Source organism: Zingiber officinale, chromosome 3A, assembly GCF_018446385.1.
Source record: "Zingiber officinale cultivar Zhangliang chromosome 3A, Zo_v1.1, whole genome shotgun sequence".
Lineage (NCBI taxonomy): Eukaryota > Viridiplantae > Streptophyta > Magnoliopsida > Zingiberales > Zingiberaceae > Zingiber > Zingiber officinale.
Window position 1 is genome coordinate 86957625 of NC_055990.1, and position 14641 is coordinate 86972265.

Here is a 14641-nt window from a genome sequence, read left to right on the forward strand (position 1 = left end):
CACAATAGGTTATTTAAGGAAAGGTTTGACACTTGTACAAAATTTTGTACAGTGGAACCGGTTTGATTTTCCTAGGACTAACCAACAGTTTGGACATTGGAAAGTGGACTGTCCTCACAGAAAGGAGAACAATAAAGGTATATCTTATTCTCTAGTGGTTGAAATATGTTTAGTGGAGTTATCTATCTGTACCTGGTATGTAGATACGGGAGCCACTGATCATGTCTTTAATTCATTGCTGGGGTTCCAAGAAACTCAATGACTACATGAAAGGGATATTACCATCTTCATAGGCAATGCTACAAAAGTGATGACTGTTGCAGTGGGAGATGTTAATTTATCTTTTGATAGAAATAAAATATTGATTTTGAGAAATTGTCTTTATGTACCATGTTTTAGAAAGAACTTGATTTCAATTTCTAAACTATTTATGAATGGATATTCTATTTCTTTTGATGACAAAGTAGTTGTCAAGAAAAATAGGGTAGTTATCTATTCTGGTACGTTGGTTGGTAATTTGTATACTCTAAATCTAATAACTCCCATGATACAACAAATGGAAATTAATAACACATATTCTAATTCTAATAAGAAGAAAGCAACCTTCGGAAATAAACCAAACATATCTTTGACATCTAAGGTTTGATCATATTAACTTGAGTAGGATTCAAAGGCTAATAGCCGATGGACCTTTGGGTTCATTAGTGGTGGAAAATTTTCCAACCTACGAATCTTGCTTGGAAGGAAAAATGACCAATAGACCTTTTAAGTCCAAGGGGGTATAGAGCCAAAGATGTGTTGGAATTGGTTTATTCTGATTTGTGTGGACCTATGACTATCCAGGAAAGAGGTGGTTTCGAATATTTTATCTCTTTTATAGACGACTATTCGAGATACGGGTACATTTAATTGATGCGCCGCAAGTCTAAGTACTTTGATAATTTCAAAGAATACAAGGCTGATGAGGAGAAATGTTATGGTAAAGGTATCAAGACACTACGGTCTGATCGTGGTGGCAAGTACCTCTTAGGAGAGTTTAGGAGTTGCTTATCAGAGGCCGGGATTTAAACCCAACCGTCTGCACCTGGTACATCCCAACAGAATGGTGTGGCAGAACGAAGAAATATGACTCTTATGAAAATGGTTAAATCAATGATGTGTTATTCAGAATTACCAAATTCGTTTTGGGGATATGCTCTGGAAACGACAGTGTGTATTCTGAACTTGGTACCTTCTAAGTCAGTAACCTCTACTCCCACAGAATTATGGAATAGGCGTAAGCCTAGTCTGAAACATATTCAGATTTGGGGTAGTCCAACACATGTGCTGAAGGGAGACGCTGATAAGTTGGAATCACATACAGAAGTTCGCTTGTTTGTGGGTTATCCTAAAGGAATGAAAGGTGGTTTATTTTATAATCTTAAAGATCAGAAGTCATTGTTAGCACCAATGCCCGATTTTTAGAAGAGGACTATGCAATGAACCACAAGCCTATGAGTAAAATTATTCTTGAGGAAATAAGAGAAGACATGTCTACTTTAGTACCAACGGTACAAGATAAGATACCACAAGAAACGACAACATGTGTCACAAATGATGCACAATTATAAGTAGTGCGTCGTCGTAGTGGGAAGGTTGTTAGACAACCTGATAGATTTATGTTTTTGGAAGAATCTTTGGACTTGATCCCTGGTGAACATGAACCTGATCCCTGGACATATGATGAAGCACTCCAAGATAAAGATGCAGCATCTTGGCAAAGTGAAATGAACTCTGAAATAAAATCTATGTACTCTAATCAGGTCTGGGAGCTTGTAGAACCACCAAATGGTGTAAAAGCTATTGGATGTAAATGGGTCTACAAAAAAAAAAGGAAGGACAGACGGGAAGGTGGAAACCTTCAAAGCAAAGCTTGTTGCAAAAGGGCATACTCAGAAAGAGGGAATCAATTATGAGGAAACATTTTCGCCAGTAGCTATGCTTAAGTTTATCCAGATTCTTTTATCTATTGCCGCACATATGGATTATGAGATTTGGAAAATGGATGTCAAGACAACTTTCCTTAATGTAAGTCTTGAAGAAAATTTCCATATGAAGCAACCAGAGGGATTCATTGCGAAGGACAAAGAGCATCTTGTATATAAGCTCAATCGGTTTATCTATGGACTGAAGCAAGCATCGAGATCTTGGAACATTCGGTTTAATGAAGTGATTTAGTCTTATGGATTTATTCAGTGTCTGGATGAGTCTTATGTATACAAGAAGAGTGACGGAAATGTGCTGGTATTTCTTGTACTATATGTAGATGACATTTTGCTTATCGGCAATAATGTCAAAGTGTTGTCAAACGTAAGGGTATGGTTGTCCAAGTAGTTTGATATGAAGGATTTGGGAGAATGTGGACATATTCTTGGGATCAAAGTAATAAGGGATCTCAAGAAAATAATGTTGTGCTTATCCCAAGCTTCAGACATCGATACTATTCTAGCTCATTTTTAGCATGCAAAACTCCAAGAAAGGTTTTGTACCTTTTCGGCATGGAGTACCTTTATCTAAAGAGATGTCTCCTAAAACATCAAAGAAAATAAAGGACATGAAGGCAGTTCCTTATACTTCGACTATAGGAAGCCTAATATATGCGATGCTATGTACGAGACCGGATATCTGTTTTACCATTGGCATGGTTAGCAAATATCAAAGTAACCCAGGACAAGGACATTGGACTGCCATAAATCATATATTGAAGTACCTAAAAAGGACTAGAGATTATATGCTAGATTACCAGGAAGATGATTTGCTCCTTGTGTGTTACACAGATTCAGATTTCCAATCAGATAGGGACAATAGTAAGTCGACCTCAGGGTATGTATTTACTTTGGGAGGTGGAGCCATAGCATGGAGAAGTGTTAAGCATAAATATGTTTCGGACTCCACCATAGAAGCTCAGTATGTGACAGCCTTTAAGGCAACCAAAGAAGCTGTATGACTCAAAAACTTCTTGATGGACTTAGATGTGATTCCTAATTTTCCCAAAATTATCACAATTTATTGTGATAATAGTGGTGATGTAGCAAACTCAAAGGAACCACTAGCCCATAAGGTAAGTAAACACATTAAGCGCAGGTACCACCTGATACGAGACATCGTAAAGCGAGGAAAAGTTTTTGTCGCCAAGATTGCATCAGAAGATAACCTGGCAGATCCTTTCACTAAGGCCCTTCCGACGAGAGCTTTTGATGGACATGTTGAGGGGATGGGGATCAGATGTATGATAGCATTTATGGCAGCATAGTCTTTTAGTATAAGTGGGAGATTATTAGAATGTATATTAAAAGCCTAGCTTTTTGTATAAACATTTATTTTGAAATGAGAATCACATTGGTCAAATGTCTGCATTTAGTTAAATGCAGTTGTCCATTTAATTTATATTGTAGATAACATGGTGTGTTGTGTCACACAGAAGATCATGTTATCAGTTCCTTATAAATTATAAATAGAAGTTCACAACCAAGATAGATTGGGACAAACCAATGGAATGGTTGTAGTGTAATTTGGTACTAATTTATCTTGACTATAAAATTACACTAGTACACTATGTATATATAGAGCAGGACCATTTGAGGTTGTTCCTTTTATACTGACTTCATAAAAGAATAGAACTTCTATTATTATAGATGTGCGTACTCTTAATCCTGATATAATAACAAGCACATGTATTTAGCATTTATTTCTTTAATTTAAAAAAGGATGAGATTTATTCGTTAAATCAATAGGCCCGATAAGTTGGGAAATATTATTATTTATATGATGTGTTATTGATTATAGAAGGAACCTGTGTCCTATTTATTAGGATGATGATGTCCCCTTGAGGAGCTCATAAGGATTGTCATGTAAACCCTGCAGCTGGACTTAGTTTCGACATGACAATAAAGTTGAATGGTACTACTCTTAGAGCTAGATATTAATTAAGTGAGTTATCAGTAACTCATTTAATTAATGGATATTCGATATCTTAAATACAGGGAGATTAACACACTCATGATAAGAAGGAGCCCATAATGTAATATGGGATTGATGCAGTAGTTCAATAATAATTCTTTAGTGGTATGAGTTATTATTGATGAACTTGAGTTGGGTGTTCGGGTCGAACACAGGAAGCTCAAGCTCATCAGGAGGCCAAAACCAATTCCTCCTCTAGGTCCCTGTTGTAGCCTCTATGTATAAAGCCTCGCATCTACCCAAGTCATCCTTTTGGTCGGCCACATCCTTACTTGGTGCCCAAGCAAGGGGCCAGCCACCCCTTGCTTGGTGCCCAAGAAAGGGGCCGACCAAGATGGGTTTAAAAGTGGGTTTTTAATTTTTTAAATCTTTCTTTTTGTAGCCATCTACAATGTTTTAAAAGAGAGATTTTAAATTTTTAAAAACTTTCCTTTTTTTAAGCCATTCACATGGTTTTAAAAGAGAGTTTTAAATTTAAAAAATCTTTCTTTTTATAGCCATCTACAATGGTTTAAAAGTGAGATTTTATTTTTGTTAAAACTTTCCTTTTTTGTAACCATGATTTAAAAGAGAGATTTTAATTTTAAAAATCTTTCCTTTTTGTTGCCATCTACAATGTTTAAAAGAGGGATTTTTAATTTTAAAACTTTCCTTTTGTAGTCATCCACAATAGGAAATTTAAAAGAGAGATTTTAATTGTTGTTAAAATCTTTCCTTTTTAGCCATTACCAAGGATTATAAAAGAGGATAGATAGTGCCTTAGAGGAAATAATCATCTACACTATTTCTATTCCTCTTCTATTCTTCTTGTGGCTGGCCCCCTTATATTCTTATTCTCCCCTTGCTTTCTCACCTAAGGCCGGTGGCATCAAGAGGCTTCAACCATCTTGTGGCCGGCGGGTTGCAAGGAAGAAAGAAGAACAAGAGGTGGTGTTCCTAGCTTTGATCCCTTGGTGGCCGAAAGTCTTGGAAGAAAGAAGGACTTGGGTGGTTTTTGCGTCTTGGTAGATCATCGCCCACATGACGTCCAAGAGGAGGAGAGGAATACAGCAGAAGATCAAGAGGTCTTTTAGCTACAAAGAAAGATATAACTAGTTAATTGTTTTCACTGTGTACTAGTTTATTTTTCCTTTATATGGATCCTGAAGTACCAATACAAGAGGCTAGCGATCTTGTGCTTTGATTGAGGTCTCTGCAGTTTAACCTAGGGTTTACTGTAAGGAGTTTAAATATTCAATTTCTTTGAAAGATTTTGACTAGGAAGTGGTGGATGATCTCATACCCAAGAAGGCCAAGTGCCTCACCAACGACCTGGAAGCCAATCCTTGAAATAGATATTTAATCAACTTCTGTAATATGGTTTTACTTCTGATAAACACATGGGTTGAACTTGGATTAATAATGTTAAGTTTCATTTGCAATCCAAGTTTAATTTCTGAAAAGCACATGGATTGCTAGGAAAAGTTCTGTATTTGTACAAATTTTTGTATAGGGGAAACAGAACGGAATTCCAAGTAGCGCCAACACCACGAAGTGGGATGCAGTGCAAAGCAAGTGACTGGGTTTGAAATCAACTTCAGACCTAGTGATCTAGAGGGAGTAGAAATATCCCATGATAATGCATTAACAATTAAGGCTGTCATAGCCAATTACAATATCTCTTGTACTTTTATTGACACAGGTAGATCCGTTCACATCATTTTCAAACAAGCGTTTGATCAGCTGCAAATCGACCTGAGCGAGCTTCAACTTATGTCAACTCCTCTATATGGATTTACATGTAATGAAGTACAGTTGATCGACCAGATAAAGTTGGTCATATCCTTAGGGGAGGAACCCCTCATGAGGACGTGCCGATCAATCTTTATAGTTGTGGATGCACTCTCTGCAAACAATATCATTCTGGGTCGATTGACCTTAAATGAATTTTAGGCTATCATTTCAACTTTTTACTAGAAGATAAAATTCTCCATGGATGATCAAGTGGGGGAGGTCAGAGGTGATCAACTAGTAGCGCGCAAGTGCTATGTGGAGGTAGTGAAGACAGAGGCTAATGCAGCTCCGAAAGTTTAAAGGATGGAGGTCAACGTTATTCAAGAAAAGTCACCCATCCTGGTATATGAAGAGAAGGAGGAAGTACAGATTCAGGCCAGTCGGTCGGAGGTGACTACGCATATAGCTGCTGACCTGGTGCCTTAGCTCAAGGCTAAACTGTTAGAGTGTTTGACACGCAACAACGACGAATTTGCATGGATGCCCATAGAAGTGATGGGCGTGTCTCCAACAGTCATGGAGCATGCACTCCATGTATATCTTGATGCCCACCCAGTCAAGCAAAGAAAAAAGATTTTGAAGTTGACCAAAATAAGATCATCAAAGAAGAGGTGGATAAATTATTGGAGGCAAGGTACATCCGGGAGGTGCAATTCCTAAGTTGGCTAGCTAATGTTATCCTAGTGTCCAAACCTAAAAACAAATGACGAGTCTGCATTGACTTTCGAGATCTCAACAAGGCTTGTCTGAAGAATTATTATCCTTTGCCCGACATCGACCAACTGGTGGATTCTACTACCAGCTGCGAATTCATTTGTATGCCAGATGCTTACCACGTGTATCACCAAGTCCCTTTGGCTAAAGAAGATCAAGAAAAGGTTAACTTCATAATTCCTGAGGGCATTTATTGCTATAATGTTATGCCATTTGAACTAAAAAATGGAAGAGCTACTTATCAAAGGCTCATGAACAAGGTTTTTCGGAAGCAAATTGGAAGAAACATGAAGGTCTATGTAGATGATATTCTTATCAAATCCCTCCGAGTGGCAGATCTGTGTGCAGACATAGAAGAAACTAGCAGAACTTTGAGAAAGTATAGGCTCAAGCTTAACCCCTGCAAATATTTATTTAGAGCTAAAAGTGGAAAATTTCTAGGTTACATGGTGACTGAGTGGAGAATAGAAGTCAATCCTAGTAAAGTACGGGCTCTACAAGATATGACTTCCCCACGTAATTTAAAGGAGGCGCAGAGATTGACTGGCCGAATTACTGCCCCGTCCTGCTTCATCTCCTGGTCAACCGATCAGAGTCTCACCTTCTTTAAAATTCTACGTCGAGCAACCAAATTCTAATGGGACAATGATTGCTGTTAGGACCTTCGGACGCGGCTAGAGAGGGGGGGTGTGAATAGCCGACCCCAAATTCACGTTTCTTCCTACAATTTGAGTTAGCGTAGCGGAAATAAAAGATAGAAACGAAAGTGGAGAAGATCAAACCTCAAACGCGATGATATAACGAGGTTCGGAGATGATACTCCTACTCCTCGGCTTGTCCGTAAGGTGGACGAATCCTATCAATCCGTCGGTGGATGAGACCCCGGAGAACCGGCTAATAACAACTCCTTCTGGGTGGAGAAACCTCACCACAATTCCTTTTGCAACAGCAATAATGGAGTACAAGGAATTGAGCAAGAAACAATGGACAATATGAATGTAAAAACACACTACCCAGTTTGCTTGTCTTCTCGTTGTCGACTGGAGTCCGTTGATGAAGCAGCAACTTCACGGATCCAACAATAGCAGATAGAAAACCAGCCTACGGAAGCTCACACGAAGCTTCAGAAAATGAAGAGCTCAGCAAAGCTCAGATCGCAGTCTTGAGGAAGAAGAAAATCTTCCAGAACCTTATTTCCACCTTCACTATAGAGGCTTATAAACAACACTGCGAAGAAGACACAGAAGAATCCAGAAATCTAGCCGTTGAGTCACAACGACTAAGCCTGGACCGATCAGGCTCCATCCTGATCGGTCCAGGAGGTCCCTGATCGATCCACAGACCGATCAGGCATCGGTCCTGTATCCCTGATCGATCTGTGGACCGATCAGGATATGGATGGATCGGTCCACAGACCGATCCCCCCTTCTCTGAATCCCCTCGCTTCCTCAGATAACATCGCTTCCTGATCGTTCTACGGATCGATCAGACAACTAAGGTATCACTGGATCGGTCAACAGACCGATCCAATTTCCCAGCCTTAAACCTAAAGCCTTCCCTGTCTAGAGAATGAGCTACCGAGCCCTCTCTGACCTAGTCCGGAGAACGAGCTACCGAGCCCTCTCCGACTTCCTCATCCGGTCCAGAGAACGAGCTACCGAGCCCTCTTTGACCTAGTCCGGAGAACGAGCTACCGAGCCCTCTCCAACTCTGTCTGGTCCAGAGAACGAGCTCCCGAGCCCTCTCTGACCTAGTCCGGAGAACGAGCTACCGAGCCCTCTCTGACTTCGTCCGGTCCAGAGAACGAGCTCCCGAGCCCTCTCTGACCTAGTTCGGAGAACGAGCTACCGAGCCCTCTCTGACTTCGTCCGGTCTAGAGAACGAGCTCCCGAGCCCTCTCTGACCTAGTCCAGAGAACGAGCTACCGAGCCCTCTCTCTGACCTAGTCTAGAGAACGAGCTACCGAGCCCTCTCCGACTTCCCATGCCAAGCTTCCATACTTGGACTTTTCCCCATGCCAAGCTCCCTGTTTGGACTTTTCCCGTGCCAAGCTCCGTGCCAAGTCTCCATACTTGGACTTTTCCACGTGCCAAGCTTCCTGCTTGGACTTTTCCCGTGCCAAGCTCCCTGCTTGGACTTTTCCCGAATCAGGTCAACTTAAGTCGGGTCAACCAGATCAACCTTGTCCAAAGGTTGCACCCATAATCCCCCAAGTTCCTATTCTTGTCAAACATCAAAATATAACTTCTCCATTCTTGTCAAACATCAAAATATACCTCGAGTCAGGTCAACTCGAGTCGGGTCACCCAGGTCAACCTTAACCTAAGGTTGCACCAACAATCTCCCCCTTTTTGATGTTTGACAAAAACCATAATCAAGTTAGGTTAGCCCGATAACCTAACTTAGGTTTTCCAATAGATCTCCAATGTTCTTCCTTGAACATTCTCTGAACATTCTCCCCCTTTTTGACACACATCAAAAAGAGTGAATCAAGGTCAAGAGTTTCTTCCTAATGAAAGTCCCATACCTTTCATTGAAACCCTTAATTTCCCCCTTGATACTAAAATCCACAGTAAACTTAGTGATAATCCCATATCACTCATCCTCAGAAATCTTGACGAGTAAAAACTCCCCCTAAAGGTCAACTCCCCCTTGACCAATAGGTAAGACTCCCCCTAAAGGTCAACTCCTCCTTGACCAATGCACCAACAATGTCTTGGAGAGTTTCAACCCTTTAGACATCTAAAAACACCAACTTCCACAGCTGAAATTTCAGACAACAGTCGAAAATCATCATTTTGGCACGCTCTGATCGGTCACCAGACCGATCAGGCCTTCACTGGATCGGTCACCAGACCGATCCACACTGCCCTGGATCAGTCCTGTGACCGATCTAGACTTCCCTGGACCGATCAGGATCTCCTCTGATCGGTCCATGACTCTTTGATAAGATTTCTGGTTTTTCTCCCGAAATTCAGAAACCCCTAAAAAATTACAAAAAATTCCAAAAATTGTAAAATTTTGAGGATACATTCCTCATAACATATATTATCATGGAAAAATAGTTTTCTATGAAAATAACTTCCATTTTTTAATCTTGATACAAAGTTCGAAAGACTTTAAAATAGCTCAAGGTTAATCCATCTTTGTATCAACTTGCTCAATGATGAATGCTATCACTAGACAAGCTTCATTAAGGTTTTTCAAATCAATTTTGAAATGATTTTAAACCATTCAATTTAGGACCACAATCTTAGGACTAAATGTACATGACTTGTACACAAGTTTTCCCTATGATCCTCAAATTCGAATTAGGCTCATCTAGGTACAAGAACTATGCACCTTGATCCTAACTCATAATCCTAATATCTCACACACATCTAAGGTGTATCACACACATCCAAGTCAATTTTGATGTGAGATATGGGTTTAGGTCATCTTAAGCTACGTTCTCATGCATTTTCTAAACAAACAATTAGATCTCCATATCAAATTGTATTTTTATCCTTAAATCAATTTAATTGATCTTAAATGCAAGAGATGATGACATGGCATAAAATAATATCATAAGTGGAAATAAGTGCCAATGTCATGATGTCATGGCATAAAGTATGAAACTTAAATAAGGCATGACATATAACTAACCTAAGTATTATCATGACATTTTAAATGATAATAAGTTAAATATGATGTCATGACATGACATATGACAAACAATGTATGGAAAATAAAATATAAAGGTATAGAAAATACCTAATTCTAGCCTTAGTTGCCATTTTTGATAGTTTTGATCATTTTACCATAAATTCTGTATTCCTAAGTGTAATAGACCTAAAATCATATACTAAAGATTTTTAGATCACTATGTGCCAATTAGATTGAGCCTAGAAAACTCCTCAAATGTGGTTGGCACATCCTAATCACCTTAGGAAGAATTTTAAATTTCATTTTCAAGGCTTGATTACACCTTGAAAATTCCTAAAATGCCACCTTTTGCTATGATTAGGTTAACTACCTATCCAATTAAGGTTGGCACACCCTAAACCATCTAGCGTGAAGGAATCACGCTCCTAGGAACCCAATACCTATTTGAGCTCATTGGGTTCACTAAATATTCACTAGGGATGACTTCCCTAGCAACCCTCCTAATGACCCTCCTAGGCTTTAAAGCCTTGGTCAGTTGGGACTCATCAAGATCAACTCTAGGGGTGACTCCCCTTGTGACCTTGGTGATAGTCTTCCTAGCCCTAGATTTTGTTCCATAATCGAATGGAACATTATGATAAGCGGGCTTGACCACTTGATACTTAGGTTTGTGACCCAAACCTCTCATGTCCTTGGGCTTTGATTTTTGACCCTTAGACCCTAGAGTTGACTTCTCCAAATTCTTAAGAGCCTTTTCTAAGGTGTCAAGTCTTGACCTCAAGACTTAATTTTCCTTCTTTAATACCTCAAGCTTTAATTTTCCATTTTTCTTTGAGGTATTCCTAGGCATATGTCTAGTTGTTTTAGGATTCCTATCTAGGTTTTCCTTAACCTTAGATGAGTTAACTCTAGGGTTGGCATTTCTAGCATTGTCCTTATCTAAGCTAACGTGTTTGGCCCCTAAGCACATGTATCGGTTTCTATGGTTATCATGCTTATCATTATTGACAATTGCAATAAAACTACTAGCATGTGTCTTATAAGAATTGCAAGAATGTGCCTTACAGGATACCTTAGGGTTTGCCTTAGCTCCCTCCATAGATGTGCTTGGTCTCTTGTCCTTGTGAGGTTGCCTCCCCCTTAGACATTGACTCCTATAATGCCCCCTTTGCTTGCATTGGAAACACACCACGTGCTCTTCGCCCTTGCGTATCGGGACTCCGGCTTCCTTGACTTTTGGTGCCGGTGGAGTCTTCCTAATCCTCTTTGGACATTTACTTTTGTAATGCCCATATTCCCTACACTCAAAGCACATTATGTGTAATTTACTTGAAATTAAGTTGCTTGAGTTACCTAGGGTTGAGGATGGATATAAGCTCTCTCCTTCATCCCTTCCGGAGGTAGAAGCTTCTTCTTCTTGCTCCAGTCTTGAAGAAGAACTCTCCTCCTCTTATTCCTTAGATGTTGAGTAGCCCTCAACTTCTAATTCCATACCTCCATGATGTGAGCTACTTGGCTCACTTGACTCCTCTTCATGACTTGAATTGGAGCTCTCCTCATGGAACTTAACCAAGTTGTTCCACAACTCCTTGGCATTTTTGTATCTACCTATCTTACACAAGATATCATTAGGTAATGAAAATTCAAAGATTTTCGTTACCTCGTTGTTGATTATGGATTGGTGGATTTGTTCCTTCGTCCAGTTTTTCTTTTCGAGAGGTTCTCCTTCTTTATCCACCGGAGGAATAAAACCTACTTGTACACAATTCCAATTTACTAGGTTAGTCATAAGAAAATACTTCATTCTTACCTTCCAAAACACGAAGTCGTCGCGATCGTAGAAGGGTGGAATCGTGACGTCTTCTCCAAGTTGATCCATTCTCTAGCTCGTGCTCCCCCGGGTGTTAATCCGACGAAGAGCGACCACGCTCTGATACCACTTGTTAGGACCTTCGGACGTGGCTAGAGAGGGGGGGTGTGAATAGCCGACCCCAAATTCACGTTTCTTCCTACAATTTGAGTTAGCGCAGTGGAAATAAAAGATAGAAACGAAAGTGGAGAAGATCAAACCTCAAACGCGATGATATAACGAGGTTCGGAGATGATACTCCTACTCCTCGGCTTGTCCGCAAGGTGGACGAATCCTATCAATCCGTCGGTGGATGAGACCCCGGAGAACCGGCTAATAACAACTCCTTCTGGGTGGAGAAACCTGACCACAATTCCTTTTGCAACAGCAATAATGGAGTACAAGGAATTGAGCAAGAAACAATGGACAATATGAATGTAAAAACACACTACCCAGTTTGCTTGTCTTCTCGTTGTCAACTGGAGTCCGTTTATGAAGCAGCAACTTCACGGATCCAACAATAGGAGCTAGAAAACCAGCCTACAGAAGCTCACACGAAGCTTCAGAAAATGAAGAGCTCAGCAAAGCTCAGATCGCAGTCTTGAGGAAGAAGAAAATCTTCTAGAACCTTATTTCCACCTTCACAGTAGAGGCTTATAAACAGCACTGCCAAGAAGACACAGAAGAATCCAGAAATCTAGCCGTTGAGTCACAACGGCTAAGCCTGGACTGATCAGGCTCCATCCTGATCGGTCCAGGAGGTCCCTGATCGGTCCACAGACCGAAAGGCATCGGTCCTGTATCCCTGATCGGTCTGTGGTCCACAGACCGATCCCCCCTTCTCTGAATCCCCTCACTTCCTCAGATAACATCACTTCCTGATCATTCTACGGACCAATCAGATAACCCACAGAAAGCTTCTGTTGGGTTACTGATCGGTCACCAGACCGATCAGATAACTAAGGTATCACTGGATCGGTCAACAGACCGATCCAATTTCCCAGCCTTAAACCTAAAGCCTTCCCGGTCTAGAGAACGAGCTACCGAGCCCTCTCTGACCTAGTCTTGAGAACGAGCTACCGAGCCCTCTCCAACTCTGTCTGGTCTAGAGAACGAGCTCCCGAGCCCTCTCTGACCTAGTCCGGAGAACGAGCTACCGAGCCCTCTCCGAATTCATTCGGTCCAGAGAACGAGCTCCCGAGCCCTCTCTGACCTAGTCCAGAGAACGAGCTACCGAGCCCTCTCTCTGACCTAGTCCAGAGAACGAGCTACCGTGCCCTCTCCGACTTCCCATGCCAAGCTTCCATACTTGGACTTTTCCCCGTGCCAAGCTCCCTGTTTGGACTTTTCCCGTGCCAAGTCTCCATACTTGGACTTTTCCACGTGCCAAGCTTCCTGCTTGGACTTTTCCCGTGCCAAGCTCCTTGCTTGGACTTTTCCCGAATCAGGTCAACCAGATCAACCTTGTCCAAAGGTTGCACCCACAATCCCCTAAGTTCCTATTCTTGTCAAACATCAAAATATAACTTCTCCATTCTTGTCAAATATCAAAATATACCTCGAGTCAGGTCAACTCGAGTCGGGTCACCCAGGTCAACCTTGACCTAAGGTTGCACCAACAATTGCAACAAGGTGTTTGAAGAGTTGAAGAACTATCTACTCTTCCTATATTAGCTAAACTAATAGTAGGTGAAACTCTGTGGATTTATTTATCAGCTAATGAACATGCTGTTGGGTTAGCATTGGTGAGGCAAGAGGGGAAAGATAAAAAATCTATATAATTTTTAAGTCATTTATTAAAAGGAGCATAATGTTGCTACACTATACTCGAGAAGTTGGTGTATGTATTGGTCTTAGCTGCTCGAAGATTGTATCCTTACTTTTTATCACATTCAATCATAATATTAACTAATAGTACCTTGAACTGAATACTTGTTAACCCAGAGCCATCTGGAAGATTGATCAAATGGACAACCAAAGTTAGGGAATATGATATACAATATCAGCCTCGAGTGGGCATTAAAGCCTAGACTCTAGCTGATTTTATAACAGAAGTGCAAGGTCCTGAAAAAGAAGAAACTTGGAAAATAAATGTTGATGGATCCTCTACTCAGTAGGGTAGCGGGATAGATATTCTTCTTATGTCACCCAGGGAAGATCGAATGCAATTATTTGTTTGGTTAAATTATCAAGCAACCAACAATGAAGTAGAATATGAGGCCTTAATAGCAGGATTGCAAGTTTCTTGGCACGTGGGAGCTGCCCAGGTCATACTTTATTCCGATTCCTAGCTGGCAACTCAACAATTATTTGGAAATTTTGAGATCAACAATGAATGACTCAAGTTATATGCAGAGGCATTTGATAAGTTGATGGAAGAATTGTAAGAAGTTAGTATGCATAAAATTCCCTGTTCAGATAATTAAACAGTAGATGAGTTAGCTAAATTGACCTCTGCCATAATTCCTGGGAATTTGGATAAGCCTATGGAGTAGTCGTTATTGGTAGTTTGCATTGAGAGGTAGGCTAATTTAGAATTACAAATCGATTAGAGGGTGCCATTTATCTTATTCTTACAACGAGGTATTCTACCAACTGATGGAGAAGAGGGTTGACCGGTTCACTATGGTTGGGGACCAGCTTTACAAATGAGCTTTCTCT